The 18,171-nt window shown below is 48.0% G+C and overlaps 1 non-coding gene and 1 pseudogene across 1 annotated transcript; one reads left to right on the top strand and one right to left on the bottom strand.

Moving 5' to 3' along the window:
• Positions 1-10,235: 10,235 nt before the first annotated feature.
• TRNAS-GCU (transfer RNA serine (anticodon GCU)) lies at positions 10,236-10,317 on the top strand. Its single transcript has one exon. It is a non-coding gene; the product is annotated as a tRNA-Ser (tRNA).
• Positions 10,318-14,584: 4,267 nt separating this feature from the next.
• Positions 14,585-15,856, bottom strand: LOC112853587 (vomeronasal type-1 receptor 4-like; annotated as a pseudogene).
• Positions 15,857-18,171: the final 2,315 nt, after the last annotated feature.

Here is an 18,171-nt window from a genome sequence, read left to right as displayed (position 1 = left end):
GTCCCCTTTCCTCAAGGGGGGCTAACTCTGGTGACCTTGGTGTTCCGGACTTTCCAGATGGGTGGGATACCCCCCTGCCCCCCTCCCTGCCTGTGCAGGTCCCACTCTCCACTTCTCCTGAGTGCAAAATCAAAAAGCAAATCAAAATAAAAAATCAGGAAAATTCACCCAGCAATTCATCAGAGAAATAGATTTGGCCCCATGGGATCCAGCCAAAGGCTCACATCGTGCGGACTCAGCCTCTTCCCCTTTGTCAAACATGGTGATTTTCTCAATCAGAAATGCCCCCACCCTGCGGGCCTAGGTTCCACCACTGTCTCACGTTGTGATTTACAGAACCCGCTCATCACTCTCTCTGTTTATTCTCTTTCTACATCGTAGTCGAAATGAGATCTTGAAACATCAATCTTCCTTCTGCTTCACTTCTTGCAAACTGTATGTGGCTTCACCTGTCAACCTCCTTCTAAACGTGTCTGCCCTCCCCAATCTGGCCTCCTGTCCTTCTCACCAAATTCACTTCTGAACTGCCTTTGCCCCTTACCTGTTTCTTTCCTTCACTGGGGAGCGGAGCACTTGAGAGGGTGCTGTCTGCGCACCGAGTACCTACGGGACCCAGCACGGTATCGGCTATCAACCGCTCAAAAAGTTGTTTATGAATATAGGATGAAATGAGGCATATGGTTATGCTTGTAAAACTGCCTGGTAATCACACAGACGGGTTCATGAGCCACTTTGGAGAGATGGTTGAGATGGAGAAGTCAATCCACGTTGGATAGCACGTTCAGAAGGGACTTCAGTGTGTCCTCAGATGGGTAAGTGAGTTGAATGTCAGGGCCTCCCTTGATTTAGTGAATGACATCGGTCATCCTTTGGGAGACCTGTACATTATGATACATTTCTCCTTCCCGCATCTCTGTGTCTACCTACTTCTGCCTGGATTCCAACCCCCCCCCCCCCGCCCCGCCTTGATACACCTCTCTACTCTCTGAAACACCGATAACAGATTTTGAAAGAAAGAATTTGTCTTGGCTTTTCTGAAGGGCATCCCAAGTAGACTGGAAAAGCTGCACACATATATGATCTGGAGGGCACTGGAGACAGAGGTTACATATATATACATTTTAATAAGCTCTCCCAAGCTTCTTTTTTCCTTAAAGATTAATTTATTTGTTCCCCTGCCTCAGTTAAGTCAACACGGCTTGCAACTTCATAAATGAAAGGTACATGACATAATAGAGCTTTGGATGACAAGAACATTTGTTTACTAATTCAAAAACACATTGTTAATGAATAGAATGAATGACTTAGGGGCGCCTGGGAGGCTCAGTCGGTTGAGCGTCTGACTTCAGCTCGGGTCACGATCTCACGGTTCATGGGGTCAAGCCTCGCGTCGGGCTCTGGGCTGACAGCTCAGAGCCCGGAGCCCACTTCAGATTCTGTGTCTCCCTCGCTCTCTGCCCCTCCCCCGCTCACACGCTGTCTCTCTCTGTCTCTCAAAAATAAATACATGTTAAAATTTTTTTTTTAATTTTTTTTAATGTTTTTATTTATTTTTGAGACAGAGAGAGACAGAGCATGAACGGGGGAGGGACAGAGAGAGAGGGAGACACAGAATCAGAAGCAGGCTCCGGGCTCTGAGCCGTCAGCCCAGAGCCCGACGCGGGGCTCGAACTCACGGACCGCGAGATTGTGACCTGGCTGAAGTCAGACGCTCAACTGACTGAGCCACCCAGGCGCCCCTAAAAAAATTTTTTTAAAAAAAAGAATGAACGTCTTAAGATTTTTTTTCTCCCCCCACACAAGAAGATCGGCTTTAACATTCTACAGGAGACTCAGATTTCTAATCTTTCCAAGCTCAGTAGACTTTAATGGTCCCTTATCACTGTGGACATTGTCACTGAGTGGACGAAAGTCCAGCCATGCTGCACATTGATTAGGCAAAGACGTGAATGTCCTCCTCACCGCTTCTGCACAAACAGTTGTGAATCAGCTTTCACCCGCTTCTTACTTGTATCATTTGCGAATGAACAAAATGCAGTCTGTGTGACTTTAGTTAAGTCAAGGTTGGCTCTGTTTTGTATTTGTGTGCCTGTGTTTTGTAGAAAATGGTAGGGACGCTTATGCACGTTCCAGATGCCGGAGAAGTACGGTTCCATCCGAGTACGGCAACCGCTGGTCACAAGAACAAGCTTTGCGATCTGAGTTTACTACGGCCTTCCCAGCTCCTGTCTGGGTGACTTGGGGCATGTAATTTGGCCTCTCCAAGCCCAAGAACTCTCACCCGTAAAAACTAGGGATGATCTTTTGTACTCTGTAGTTCAGGAGTAAACGAGCTCAGGATTTGGTGCTATGTCAGTTCCCAGAAAGTATTAAAGAATCATTTTCTAAAAATGACTATTAGTATTCCTATGTGTCCCCACACTTCAGAAAAAAAAATTCTTTATAATAATGTACTATATCATTTGGGGGGGGAGCTGGAAAAGAAAAACATCAGAATAAATAAAATCTTAGTAGAGCAGGCAAACGTGCCCAGTGCCTAAAGGGCAGAACTAACGGGCACAGAGCCCCTCGGCCGGGAGGGGACGTGCACACGAGCTGAGAGAAAACTCCAGAGAGTCACTGCGTGCGCGCACACCCGGGTGAGCCGCCCTGGGCGTCCATCTGACGCCCCCCCCCCCCCCCCCCCCCCCCGCCACGTGAGGAAGGGGCAGCTTCGGGCTCAGCGCGGACCCCCGGGCTCACCTCCTGTGCAGCACAGAGAAGCCGCGTCTCCCGAAGGGCTGGGAGGCGGCCAGCTGTCCTCCCCCTGGGTCCCGGCCGCTCCTGCCACACAACCGACCCAGCAGACAGGCTCCGACTCTCCTCTCCTCTCCTCTCGCGCCTGCCCGGCCCCGCCCTGCCCCCCAGCGGCCTGTGTCCGAAGCCAAGGCCGGCGCCCACCCGTGGCCGCCAGGGGTACCCACCTCGTCAGCTGCACGCGGCCCTGCTCGGGGAGAGGGTGTTCTGGCCGCAGCGCCAGCCGGGCCCTGTTATACCTCCCCGGGTCCCCGTGCCCCTGGCTCAGGCGCTGAGGTCACGATTTCAGTGTCAAGGGCTCCTTGTGCACCAGGTGGGTCCCCGGGGCCCACTTCTCCCCTCTCCCTGATGCTCTGTAATTTGCGGAGCCGGGAACCGTCCTCATGCAATTAGAGTAAACGCACTGCAGGCTGAGCGCTGGTGCAGCTGGGGCCCTGGGGGGGGGGGGGGCTCGGGGTCCCCGGACCTCATTAGGGCCTCCTGCCACCCCCACCCCCGCCCCACTGGCCGCCACAGCTCAGGAACAGACACCTGAGAATCACAAGTGCTCACTTCGTGAATAGTTTAAACTGCACCCACACTGATAACAGAAGATCATTGAGGGGCAGCGTCAGAATCCCCACTGCCCCCCCCCACCTCGTGATAGACGGGGTCCAGAAGGGAGCAGGAGGGGGACTCCTGGGGTGCTGGCTTCCTGATCTGGGGGCTGGTCGTGGGCTCTGGGTCAGTCCATACAGCTCACTGAGGTGCTCCCTTCTGAGTGTGTTCATTTCTTTTGCAAGTTTGCCTCCAAATGGTTGGTGGCCCAGAAGGTCAGGTCCTGCGGTCATGGTCCAGACCCAGGTCTGAGTGTAACACTTATTATTTTGCTTTAATTTTTCTTTCTCTAGTAATGCTCATCCTCATGGGTGTGAAATGGTATGCTAGGATGCTTTTTATTTACTTTTCCCTGTTGCTGAGTGATGTTGAGCCTCTTTTCGTGGTTATTGGCCATTTGTGTGTCTTCTTTGGAGAAATGCCCATCTTTTCCATGTCTTCTTTGTTGTCTATGTTTTTGGAGTCACATCCAAGAAATCATTGCAAAATCCAGTGTCATGGAGTTTTGTCTTATTTTATTTTTTTTGGTAAGTTTTATAGTGTTAGCCCTCAAAGTTAGGTCTTGGGTCCATTTTGAGTTAATTTTTGTTGGTGGTGTGAGATAAGAGTCTCATTTCCTTCTTTTGCATGTGGATATCCAGTGTTCCCAACACCACTTGCCAAAAAAACTGTCCTTTCCCCATTGAATGATCTTGGCACTCTTGTTGGAAATCTTTTGATCAAATATGTGAAAGTGCATTTCTGCATTCTCTATTCTATTCTATTCCATTGGTTTATATGTCTGTCTTTAGTCCAGTACCATACTGTTTGATTGCCATAGCTTTGTAATCAGTTTTGAAATCAGGAAGTCTGACATCTCTAACTTTGTCTTTTTCCTTTTTCCAAAATGGTTTTTCGCTATTCGGAGTACTTAGAAATTCCATATGAAATTTAGGTTGTACTTTGCTGTTTCTGTAAAAAACATCATTGGAAGTTTGATGTGGTTTGCATTAAATCTGTTGGTTTCGGGGTAGTATTGACATCTTAACAATATTAAGTTTTCCCATCCATGAACATGGGATGTCTTTCCACTTATTTATGTCTCCTTAATTTCTTTCAGCATTGTTTGTATGTTCAGTGTATGAACTTTTTGCCTCTTTGGTTAAGATTATTCTTAAGTATTTTTGTTCTTTTTGATGGTCTTTGAAATGCAATTGTGTTTTTAAATTCTTTTTTTTGTATTGTCCATTGTTGGTATATAGAAATAACTGATTTTGGTGTGTTGATTTTGTGTCTTGCAACTTTGCTATACCCATTAGTTCTAACAGGATTATTTGTGGGGTCTTTAGAGTTTTTCACAAATAAAACTTTATAGTCTGTTCACGGGGATACTTTTATTTCTTCCTTTGCAATTTAGATGCTTTTTATTTCCTTTTGTTGCCTGACTAGTACTTCCAGTACTGTGTTGAATAGAAGTGATGAAAGCAGACATGTTTATCTGGTTCCTAATCTCATAGGTTAAGCTTTCAGTCTTTCCCCATTGAGTATGATGTTTGTTGTGAGTTTTTCATATATGACCTTTATTATGCTAAAGTAGTTTCCTCCTATTTCTAGTTTGTTAAGGTGCTTTTTTTTTTTTTTTAATCATTCTAGACTATTGAATTTTGTCAAATGTCTTTTCTGTGTGAATTGAGAGGGACATGTGGTCTTTTCATCCTTCATTTTGTGCTAAATTTATGTTAAAGGAATTTTTTTTCTCGTGCCAGCATAAAAAAAGATAATAAAAGAAAAATGTTAGGATATACCGTATGTAAGGAAATTTTGATTGACGTGAACCTTATTTGTCTGTGTCTATAATGCATACAAATAACACTAATTTTTATTTTTTATTATTTTTTTAAATTTTATTCATTTTGACAGAGAGTGTATGTGCGTGTGAGGGAGGGGAAGAGAGAGAAGGAGAGAGAGAATCCCAAGCAGGCTTCACACTGTCACACTGCTGGGATTGATGCAGGGCTCATCTCTGGGCTAGATCTCAGGAACTGTGAGATCATGACCTGAGCGGAAATCAAGATTTAACTGAGCCACCCAGGCACCGCAAATAATACTGATTTTTAAAAGCAATAGAGCATGTTAAGATATCAGACAAAGTTGACTCAATGTTGAGAAGTTTAATTTTTAAAAAAGCTTATAAATCTTTCACTGCAAATTGTACAAGGACAATATAAAAAAAGAGACTGAGAGGAAGAGTAAAGTTACTTTATAGGTTGTATTCCTGTTAAAATAGATAAATTATTTTCTGCCCAGAAATGAAAAGCTCTTTTTTATCACTAAAGATTCTTATTAACTCTCTGGGTCTTGACATACTCTCAAATGATTTTTATCAAAAGCTTCTTATTAAAAAAAAAAAACTGGTAAAGCTCATTACTGCTTCTTTTTACTATATTTGAAACATATTGCCTGAAGCATACCTTGCCTACAGCTTCTCAAGCTTTATGGTTATATCTTGTTCCTCTCTCATCCTTTTTGCTGGCCAGGCTGAGAGTAAAAATGAGCTGAAGATATCTTACACATCTAAATGATTTTCAGATTTTGGGGTGCCTGGGTGGCTCAGTCAGTTAAGTGTCTGACTTCTCAGGTCACGATCTCACAGCTTGTGAGTTCGAGCCCCGCATCGGGCCCTGCGCCAACAGCTCGGAGCCTGGAGCCTGCTTCAGATTCTGTGTCTCCCTCTCTCTCTCTCTCTCTCTCTCTGCCCCTCCCCCACTCACACTCAGTCTCTGTCTCTCTCAAAAAATAAAGAAACATGAAGAAAATTTTCATGATTTTCAGATTTCAAGATTCTCACTAGTCAAACAAAATGTCGTATATTTATGATATAAAAAATGGGGGTGACTAAAAAGTACTGGCGGTGGACATTCAGCAGTAGTTAGATCACAATATGGTGGAGCTGTCCTATTTGCAGGCCCATCTCGTTGATTGACCTTCACTTTGTTACATTTCTTACAAATTGCAGGTTTGTGTCAACCCGCTGTGGAGCAAGTCTGTGGGTGCCATTTTTCCAACAGCGTTTGCCCACTTTGCGTTTCTGTGTCTCATCCTCGTAATTCCCACAATATTTTAAACGTTTTCATTATTATTATATTTATTGTGGTGATCTGTGATCAATGATGTCACCACTGTAATTGTTTCGGGGTTCCGAGAACCGTGCCCCGAGACCATGGTGAACGTAATCAGTTGATGTTGTGTGTTGAATCACTATGTTGTACACCTGAGGTGAGAGAAGATTGCGTGTTAAGTACACCACTGGGAGTTCACAGGGGTGTATACAGAGCTGCGATCCGCGAGGACCTGACTTTGTTTGACCTTATCTCAGCAAGGGCTCAAGAGGTCACATGGCTCAGCGAGTTGTTGCCCTGTTTGCAGTTACTGAGGGTCTAACACCTTTATCCCTGGACTTGCAAGTCTCTGGAAGGGGACTAGGGGCTCCTCGTCCAGGAAATTATTTTGCCTGGAACCTGACACAGGCTGAGTCGCAGGCTGAGAGGGTAGTACTGTGGGGAGAGTTTAAGCTCCAGCGGGACAGGTGGAAAAGCCTGGATAAGGTCTTCGCATCCTAAGAGTGAAGACCAGGAAGGCTGGTGCGAGGGTGGAGAGGAGCCCTGCCCGCGGCCACAACACCCACCTTCCTTCGGCCTTGAGGAGAAGGCACCTGAACACACGTGACGAGGAGGCTGGGGATGCGCGGTGACAGCTCCCGGGGCTGCGACCTTCTGGCTTCCCTCTGGGGCGGCAACTGAAGCTGGCATCCCCTGCCCCCAATCCTCCTTCCACTCCCCACTGACTGTGCTGGGGCCGCGTCTCTCCCGCCCTCGCGGAATCTGGGGGTGGGGGGTGTAGAGGAGACCCCAGGGCACAGGGCTCCAGGACCCTCGCAGGCTCTCCACGCAGCTCTGTGAAGCATCAGTGATCTCAGGTTCGCCAGTGTAACTACCCACCACAGTTAGAAACTGGACAATGACTTTGGGGCAGGGCCTAATAAGGACCTGGTGTCTGCCTCTCCTTTCGAGATTGTCTTGTGAGTATTTGCCAGGACATTCGGGGGCACCATGACGGCAGCACAGAAAGTTCGAGGAAGGCTATCTGTCACTTTATTGTGACCCCACTTAAAAGGTCCAATGAACTTACCAATGCAGCTAGAAAAGTTTATCATAAAGTTAATGAGGAAAAATAAAGACACAGGAATATCTAGGAAAATACCCAAAAGAAAACCTTTAAAGGAAACTGGCTCTCTTCATTAAGGTATACAATGAAACATCTATATTCAACAGTGTGGTACTGGGGCCTGGATAGGCAGACAATGGGCTGAATAGAAATTTCACAAATAGATACAATTACATACACAAATTCACTATAAAATAAAACTGGTATTTCAAATCGCAGAGAAAAAGGTTTTAATAGAGGCCTTTGAATCAATGCTATAATTATTTGGAAAAAAGATAAAATTAGATCTATTCCTCCAACCATATCCTCATAACTTTCCTCTGTTTGAAATAATCTCTAAATAAAAAACAATTCAATACGAATGAATAGTCCCCAAGGCAAATAGTGGACTGGAGGAGGTGTGACCCAAGAACATGAACTCCCTGGGGTTCCTCGCCAGTCCCCTACGTACTGCAAATCTCCCTGCCTTTGCTCAGGCCCCTTCCTCAGTCTGGGACACCCTCTCTCTTGGCCACCTCTAGAAAAGTTGCTCAAGACTAACCTTCATAGGGTAGTTCTATTTTTTTATTAATTTTATTTTTTTTTAATTTACATCCAAATTAGTTAGCCTATAGTGCAACAGGATTTCAGGAGTAGATTCCTTAGTGCCCCTTCCCCATTTAGCCCATCCCCCTTCCCACACCCACTCCAGTAACCCTCTGTTCTCCATATTTCAGGGTCTCTTCTGTTTTGTCCCCCCTCCCTGTTTCTTTATTATTTTTATTTCCCTTCTCTTATGTTCATCTGTTCTGTCTCTTAAAGTCCTCATATGAGTGAAGTCATATGATATTTGTCTTTCTCTGACTAATTTCGCTTAGCATAATACCCTCCAGTTCCATCCACGTAGTTGCAAAGGGCAAGATTTCATTCTTTTTGATTGCCGAGTAACACTCCATTGTGTGTATATATATATACCACATCTTCTTTACCCATTCATCCATCGATGGACATTTGGGCTCTTTCCATACTTTGGCTATTGTTGATAGTGCTGCCATAAACATGGGAGTGCATGTGTCCCTTCGAAACCGCACACCTGTATCCCTTGGATAAATACCTAATAGTGTAATGCTAGGTCATAGAGTAGTTCTATTTTTAGTTTTTTTGAGGAACCTCCCTACTGTTTTCCAGAGAGGCTGCAAGGTAATTCTATTTTCTGAAGGTTAGTCTTGAGCAATCCAGCAACTGCACTACTAGGTGTTTACCCAAAGGATACAAAAATTCAAGGGTACACATGCACCCCAATGTTTACGGCATTGTCTACAACAGCCATATTATGGGAATGGCCCAAGTGTCCATTGACTGATGAATGGACTGATGAATGTATATATATATATATATATATACACACACACACACACACAATGAAATATTATTCAGCCATAAAGAAGAATAAAATCTTGCCATTGCCATGGCGTGGATGGAGCTAGACAGAGTATTATGCTAAGTAAAATAAGTCAGTCGGAGAAAGACAAATACCATATGATATCACTCATATGCGGAATTTAAGAAATAAAACCAATGGCCATGGGGTGCAGGGAAGAGAGGAAAAAATGAAAAACAGACTCTTCACTAAAGGGAACAAACCAATAGTTACCAGAAGGGAGGTTGGGGGCGGGGATGGGTTAAATAGGTGATACGGATATAGGAGGGCACTTGTGATGAACCCTGGGTACTGTATGTGCCTGTCGAATCACTAAATTCTACACCTGAAACTATTTCACACTGTTAACCAACTGGAATTTAAGTAAAAACTTGGAAAGAAAAATAAATACTAACCTTCGATATTGTCTTCCTTTTCCAGGCATTTATGATTCATTCTGATTAGTCAGAATTAATTCCTATTTTGTTCGTTCACCCGCGCTTAGGAAACAAGCAGCTGAAAAATCTCCCCCACCCCTACCCTTTGCTTGAACTCGCTAGGGATGAGTCTCAACATTTTTTGCACCGCAGCCTTTGGAAATCAGGCGCAAGTCGGGCCACCTGTCCCCCCTAAGATGACCCAAGAAGCACACGGGGATTTGGGGGGAATCGGAAGTCGCGGCTCCTCTGCTGGGATGAGCGGGGAGAGAGCCCCGCGAGTGAAGGGCTCTGTCTGCCCTGCGCAGTTCCACCCTGCAGGGTGGAGGCGGTGACGACACGGGGTAGAGTTGCAGCGCGGCCCCGCTGGGGCCCGTCGTCTAAGCTTCCGGACTGTCTTCTTAGCCGCGAATTCGGAGTCCGGACTCGCCAGGCTCCCTGAGGTCCACACCAGGGGGACCGGCTCTGGGAGCCCCCGCCCGCGGCTGGCTCGGGCGGGTGGCGCCCTCGGACCGCAGGGAGGGGGGGACCGCAGACAGGTGCCAGGCAGCCGCGCGGGGGGAGCCCAGGCCCAGGCCGAGGTGCTTGCGTCCCGGCTCCGCCCCCGTCGCGACTCCTGGGGGAGCTGAGCCTGCTTTTCGCGTCGCGACTTTTCCAGTCCGGTCGTGGTCCATTCGCGTGGGAGCCGGAGCTGGTCTCCCGGGCGTCCCCGAGCCGCCTCCTGGATCCCCTGCGTCCAGGACAGCCGGGAAGCGCCCGAGTGTCAACTCTGCGGTAAAGCACCCCAGACGGCAGCGCGTGGGGACGAAGTGGCCGAGTGGTTAAGGCGATGGACTGCTAATCCATTGTGCTCTGCACGCGTGGGTTCAAGTCCCACCTTCGTCGGTTGCGTGCTTTTGATTTACAATTATTTTTGTGTCTCCTTCTGGCGTTTCCAGCTTGGGGCCAGCTCCCTTCAAGTGCCAGTCCGAGGAGTGCCTGGTTGGCTCAGTGGCAGAGCAGGGGGCTGCAGGCCTTGGGATCGTGGGTTCAAGCCCCGCGTTGGTGTAGAGATTACTTAAATAAATAAGCTTGAAAAGAAAGCAATCTGCCCGCTGTTCTTGAGCTTCCCCTGGAGAAGGTTGTCTTTACCCTTACTGTATAAATTCTGCCACTTACCCCTTTCTTCTTTAAGGGAGTATTCCTGCATTTGTGACCTTAATTCTTTACAGCGGATATTATTCTTCATTTTCACCCTGTCTGATATATTCTCTTGATATTTAGCCATATTCCTTGAAGAGCTCTTGTTTTTAGCCCATTCATAATTAGGAGAATTGATTGGTCAAAGGCTTGAACCTTATGAATCTTTTTTGGCAATTGACCAATTTCCAAATGGACCAATTTGTTTCATTTTACAGTGTTACCCCTCATACTTGAGTAAGCCAGATTCTCAATACAATGGAAATCTAGTATTATTTTAGTATTTTATGTTTAGAGAACAATAGAATATAGGTTCTAGATAGACGTCTGAGGTGTATCCATTTAGGAAAATGTTTCCTCCTCAAATTTCAACTCGTTTTTACAATTGCATTGCCTTCTGTTTAAAAACTATTATCTTCAAGAATTTTCCAAAATCTTTTTATGTTTAACTTTTTTTTTTTTTTTTTGAGAGAGAGAACATGGGAGGGGGAGAGAGAGGGAGAGAACCCCAAACAGGCTCTCTGCTGTCAGTGCAGAGCCTGACTCAGGGCTTGAACTCGCCAACCGTGAGATCACGCCCTCAGCCGAAATCAAGAGTCTGATGCTTAACCTACTGAGCCACCCAAGCCCCCTGAAGTAGTAATTCTTCTTCTTCTTCCTCCTCCTCCTCCTCCTCCTTCTTCTCCTTCTCCTTCTTCTTCTTTTTTTAAAGACATTTGATTATCGCAATTTAAAAACACATCGATGATTGGAAATAATAATGTAAAAATATTTGCAGGCTTATCTCAGATCTTCAAAAGTCCCCTCTATTGTCTAGCCTTGCCCGTAGCCTCCTCTCTGTCTGCTCCTTCCAATTTGTCTTATGGGCAACTATTCTATCATCAGGAAACAAACTCGCCAATATCTCCTCCACATCCCCTGGTAAGTTACCACCTAAAACTTCATTGGCCTGTCTGTGACTACATTGAGAGCCTTTGGTTCTTTACAGCGAAGAGAAGAAGAAAATGCATTAATAGGAAAGGAAATCTGACCTTAGGACTCTCTGATGAAACACTAGGCTTCAGAGAATCCAGTCGTCTGTGGAAAACCGATCCGAAGAAAAGTCTTTCCTCTCAAATTAAGGTACTCCACTGCACGGTAGCACTGTGAGTGAACATAGCATCTGGGTGCGATGTGACCGTGTCGCCGTGAAGCCGTGGGTTTTTCCACCCAGAGGTGGCGGCACCTGCCGACTGCGACCTTCCTTTCCCGTTTCCCCTTGGTTTTCGTCCTTCATCCCTCAACCTCATACAAGTGATTCTTATCCTCTGCATTCTCTTAATGCTTGCCCCAGAGAGCAAGTGGAAGAGAACTTTATCTTACGCACTTGCCCGTCCTGTGGGATGTACCATTTTGGCTCACCCACTCATTCTCTGGTGTGCATACTTCTGGAAGGCCGAGGGTTGGCTGGCTCTGGCTAGTTGAGCAAAGCGCTCCTGTCCGGCCAGTCTCAGAGGCTGGCCTGGGGCTTACGTCCACAAAACCAGACACTGGAAGTGCTAGGGGGATCACCGAGGGAGCGGGGAGTGGTGGCCAAGTCACAATGGACGGGATCCAAGGAAAGACAGGGAGGGAACGGACGAAAGAGGTTCTGGGGCTCAGGCCGAATGCGCCAGAGGAGACCGTGCGTCACAGACGCCTCTCTGAGCGGTGACCCCGGCTCGTCTCTCACTGCCACCCCCGTGTCATCCATCGTGGCCCACACGCTTGTCCTTGGAGAGCTGGTCAAGGCTCTAAGCTTCCTCTGTTCTACGCAGATATGGGAAGAATGGAAGTTTAGCAAGTGCTCCGTGCAGAAGCCTTTCAGCACTCACAATACTGTCAGGAACGTAAGCTCAAAAAAAAAAAAAAATTGCAGTGTAACGTAAAGCAGAAGTAAGTTATTGAAGCTGTGTGGACGTGGTGTAATGAAGCCCCAAAGAAGTAGGCATAGGCGATCGCCATTATTTAGTACGGGAATAAAATAACCACATGCATACGTAAACAATATTGAAATATGGTAAACAGAAGTCTTCAACATGGAGTGAGAGCCTGTTTATATCAATTCGAAGATTTTGCACTCTACACATATATGAGAAAGAAAAAATACCAGATATTTTTCAAAGTGGCTTCATCGGAAATCTTATTGCCAGACCTACGCATTGTACCCAAATATGTATATTTAATTCCAGTTTGAGAAATCAAGAACTAAGTTCTTCATTTGAGTTCGTGGAATGCCAGGGGCGCCTGGGGGGCTCAGTCGGTCGAGCGTCCTACTTCGGCTCAGGTCATGATCTCACGGCTCGTGGGTTCGAGCCCCGTGTCGGGCTCTGTGCTGACAGCTCGGAGCCTGGAGCCCGCTTCAGATTCTGTGTGTGTGTGTGTGTGTGTGTCTCCCTCTCTCTGCCTCTCCCCCCCTCACGCTCTGTCCCTCTCTCCTTCAGAAATAAATAAACATTAAAAAAATTTTTTAAATAAATTAATTAATGGAAAGCCAGATTACTTTGTGCCCTTTGGTAATAAAGAGATGGATTGCGTCGTGAGGGCATCAGGACGCTAACAAATGATGTCTAGGAATAAAACCGCAAATTGTTTTCAAACTTAGTTTCTTTATTCCTGTAAAAAGATACATTCCTATGAGTAGCAAATCAGAGAGCACAGAAACATATAAAATGAAACTCTTCATACTATGCCTCCACTTACCTGCTTTCTCTCAAAACAGGTAACCACTCTTATAGTTTACTTTTTATTCTTCCAGAGATACTTCGTGTGTGTAACATCAAATCAAATATATTTTACTCTCATGTGAATGCTATTGCCCTGAAATTGCTTTTCTTTTATTGATTAAAATCTACCATGGATGTCAAACTCTATCAGCACATTTAGCACTTGCTCACTTTTTCATGAATTTCATAAAATTCCATCCCTTTGGAAGGATGGATATTTATGGATGTGTGAATGCTTTCAACTAACTAGAAATATAGAATCTTTGGTTGCATATTTAAGTTGTTTTTTAAAAACAGCTCTGGGATGTCTATTTTTCTTAGTGTAATCCTCACGCAGACAATTATATTTATAGGATCAGATTCTAAAGAGAAATTATTGGGACAAAGGGTACATTACCTGGTAATTATGATTAAATTTGCCAAATTGCTTTCTTTGCTCGTTTCTTACTCCTGGAGTGTTCCTGGTGAAAGAGCCATTTAACAAACATGAGAATTTTTTGGTAATGTTTATTTATTCATTTTGAGACAGAAAGAGAGCAGGGGAGGGAGAGAGAGAGAGAGAGAGAGAACCCCAAACAGGCTCTGTGCTGACAGCACAGAGCCCGACGTGGGGCTCGAACCCATGACCCGCTAGATCATGACCCGAGCCGAATAGTCAGTCGCTTAACTTACTGAGCCACATAGGTGCCCTACCAACATAAGACTTTAAGTGACTTCTTGAGGGTGACAAGATGGAAAATGAGAAAATGATTCAGTCCCTGTTGTACGGGCTCCTGTGTCAGCTCAGGACCGAAGGTTCCAGTTTCTTGTATGAGAATAACTTCCATTATGTCTTTAATATATTTGTTATATGTTCAAGTTCCCCACGTCCATTGTATTTTTACGCTTGATCTTAGCCAAAAGGTCCAGAAGTGATGTACCGTTTTATTTTTAAACACGGCACAGGAAGACTAATGGTTATTTCAAATGACCCTACTGAAGGCATCAGTGAAAAAACAGAGTTGTTCCAGCTTTATGTAGAGTGCCAATGTCCACCCTGAAGTCCGTCTCTGTGAATCAGCACAAACGGGCTGAGAATTGCATAACCAAGAGTTCGAAATTCTTGAATATTTAATACGAAAGAAGCATTCTCTAAGGAGAAATTTAAGCCCAGAGAAAGAATACAATCTGTCCAATAAAATAAAAGAAAACAAAGCATCAGAAGGAGAACACCGTGAGCGGCTCTTCTCTCACGGGGGGGTCTGGTGGAGGATCTTGGATTTCTGAAGGTAGAGGACGTGCCTGTGGTGCTTGTGGAGAAGAAGGACCATATAGGCGCTGGCCCAGCCCATGAGACTCAGAAACAAGAAATCCCCCAGGGCCATGAGGATGGTAAACGTCCACTTCATGATCTGGCTTCTTGGGAGGACGTAAGAGCAGCTATTTCTGTGGCTAGCTCGTGACTTGTTTAGGCTGCTCGTGTTTCTGACGTAGTAGAGTCAGTTCATGCTGACCAAGGAGTCGAGGACCCAGAAGAAGAGGCAGAAGGGAAGGATGTGCCGTGCGGATGCTGGCTTGAAGCCGGCGGGCACGGGGGGCTCTGGGGCTGATGGTGGTGGCCTGGACCACGGCCAGGAAGCTGCTGGTGGAGATCGAAAGGCCCCGGGCCACCCTCTCCAGAAACACAAACGCTTTACAGCCCATGTCACCCAGGACGTTTCTCACACCAAACATCGCTATTGTTTTCAGCGTTACCTTGGACAAAAGTATCACGGTATTTGTAAAAGCCAAGCGGATGCTAAGAAGGTGTACAGATTTCGTCGCAGTGCCCGAAAAGAAAGCGCACGTATACTTCACAAACACAGAGATGTTCCCCACGATGCCGGGTCCGGTGAGAAAGAGAAAAATTGTTGCCCGGATAGTGTTCAAAACCATGTTTTTGCTTCAAGGGCAGAGAAATTTGAATCCAGCAAGAGCCTTTCGAAGAAAGCTGTGGGCCCAGGTGGATCTGCGAAGAAAAATGCACATCAAAGGGCTCCTCCGGTGCACAGAGGACAGTCACGGTGTATGTGACAGAGCAGATTTCTGTCCAAAGAACTCTTCCTTTCCCCGTGAGCGCTCTCGGCGGGTCATTCTATGTGGCTTCGGATGCGATCCTGAGAATCAGAATACAGAATCTGAGGTGGCAGTCCGGATTTGGTTGTCTGGCTCCACACCGGCGAAGACAAACTACGTGCTCCAGAGTTTATGTGTCCCCGATACGTGCGATCCCAGCGTGTGCTGAGCGGAACTAAAATTTCCCCCAACCGGACGTCCCCCTGTGCTTTCCAGTTCCTCGCGTGACATCACCATCAGCCACCCCCAGGAAATCTGGGTCTTGCTCACCGCCCCACGTCCCCACACGAGAGCCTGAAAACCTCCCGTTGCATCAGTGTCTTTTGTAGCTCCCACATTCAGCCTGTCTCATCTGAACCCCTGAGGCTCAGCAGGCATGACGAATCTCATTCTGACGAGGATAACAATTTCCTGGTGTGCCTCCCGATTCCAGTCTTATACCTCTGATACACAGCCCTGAATACTTCCAGAGTTGTCTTTGAAAGCCCAGACTGAGTCTGTGAGTTCACTGCTTGCAAGTTTTCACCGGGTTTTCCTAGTTTCAACACCAAATCAGACGGCGTACGTAGCCTTTGGAGATGGGACCCCAACTTTTAAAGCCGGATCAGCCAGAGACGTGCAGACATGGTCCGTGGGCTAGATGAGCTCTGATGGGACCTGATGCAGTCTGGGCAGGGCCCGGGGGGTAGGGGGGTGGGGAGACCTTGGAATGCTGCCCGGCAGGGGGGCAGGGGTCTGCACAGGAGGTCTGAGTCCCGCTGAGGACACGGAGGACACCCCAGGGGAGGCCTGGGTCCCTTCAGGGCGTGTTACTGGCGCCCCGGAGGGGGCGGTTAGGAGAAGCCAGCTAACAAGGAACTGGGTGCTGTCCTGAGACAGGGGCGGTTAGGAAGTAGGGACTCCCAGGGGTGGGCAGGGTAGCCAAGTGGGCTGGGGCCGCTTGCGTAGGAAAGGAGGAAGCACAGCCACGAAGGGTGATGGCACCGGTCACACTCGCTCAAGAGCCCTGGGGGAATCCGTGTTTGCAGGGAATTGAGCGGTCAGCTGTCCCGCGGCTGTCCTCCCGCCCTGGTTAACAAGGGAACTGAGGCGCCTGCTGTCAGTCCCAGCCCGCCGGCCCCCTTCGCGCCTGGGCGAAAATGCACGCTCTCGCCCCCAACCTCTCCCACCTCCCTTTTCACCCAGAAGTGGCTAGAACACTGCTGACAGGTTCCCCAGACAACATAAACCAGGAGGTCTGACTGAACCGCGGGGCTTGCACGGGCCCTGTGTGCTTGGAAAGGCGGCCCACCGGCCTTCACCCGCTCCCTACGCTCCCAGTCCTTAAGGGCTCGGACGACCGTGGCCCGGAAGGCGTCGGGCAGCACGAGCTGCGTGAACTTAGGCTTGTGTCCGGGTTTGGCACCAGGAGGCCTCAGGACCCGGGGACCTCGGTCGTGGCCTTTGGGGCCCCGCGTCCTCCCCCCCACGGACACGTGGGGAGACCAAGGCCTGCGCCACGTTGTCGGAGAAAGCGAGACAGGATCCCAACTGCCTCGCACCTCGTGAAATGAACGGCCCGCCTGATGGCAGGAACAGCAGCCTGAGCCAACCTTCTGGAGTCAGAACAGATTCACTGTTTAGTCCAAGCCCTGGAATCTGTTACAGTGACTGCACTCAGCACAGTTCAGTGCCCCGCCGTGTCCTCATCAAATAGGTTCCCGTTTGGTTTTGCTCCTCTCGACCCAGAGTCTCCCGAGTTTGCAGCCTTCTTTTCATCTTCCCCAAATTTCAAACTCTGAATCAGAGTTGGGACCGGTGTCTGTGTCACCCAATCAGCCGCTTCTCTTCGTTTCCGACCGAACCCTGGCAGAGGAGGGAGGGACGGTGTCCTCCCAGATTGGTTTTTGGAAATGTCGAAGGAAACGATTTTCCCAGACACCTTCTCCCTTCAGACAGGTGCGTAGAGCCCCTTCTGGATCTAACACCTACCCGCTGAGCCAAGGAGGCGCATCCCTGTCGGCTCGTGTTCTCAACTAACTAACAGATGAGATCAGCGCTTTCGGCTACAGACCCCTAGGGTCCAATTGCAGGGGAGTGCCTCGGGCCCCCACCTCCCGACCCGGCAACCCGACAACCAAGAAGTGGGACTTCGCCAACAGCCACTGCAAAGGTCACCCTGGTGGCTGTTAAGAGGTGCCCCGGGCAAGCGCAGGGGCAAAGATGACATACACTTGCGATAGCACGAATGATAGACGGGGAGGCCGCAGGGTGCAGGCGGGAACACAGGCTCGCAGTGAAACGCATGCACTTGGGGATTAGCAGCACACTGGCCGAGACAAGGCCGGCTCAGCCGCCGAACACAGATGCACCAGACGCGGGTACAGATGTTGTAAACGCTGACGGGGCCGACAGAGTCGTAACACGGGTGAGCGTGGAGGCCGAAGAAAGAGTCGTTCCTGGAAACCCGAACTACCCTCACACCTGCTTGCTTTCTGGCTAAAAGAAAGCGGGAGCCCGATGTGGGGGCCCCCCGCGGAGTGTCTTGTGGTACCAGACCCCGAACCAAACGCGTCTGGAGGCACCTTTGCGGAAAGCGGCCCCACCCGCTTTCTGGCCCCGGCACGTACCTGGGTAAGGTCCGACGGGTCAGGGCGGTCAGGCTCCTGGAGCCCTCTCGGGAGCTCCCTCACTTGGTCGCAGAGAAAAGCGACGGCCCTGCCTCGGAGGCGGACTCTGTAGG

This window comes from Puma concolor, chromosome B2, assembly GCF_028749965.1.
Source record: "Puma concolor isolate L17-30 chromosome B2, mPumCon1.1.hap2, whole genome shotgun sequence".
NCBI classification, from domain to species: domain Eukaryota; kingdom Metazoa; phylum Chordata; class Mammalia; order Carnivora; family Felidae; genus Puma; species Puma concolor.
This window is presented reverse-complemented; position numbering and strand designations above follow the sequence as displayed.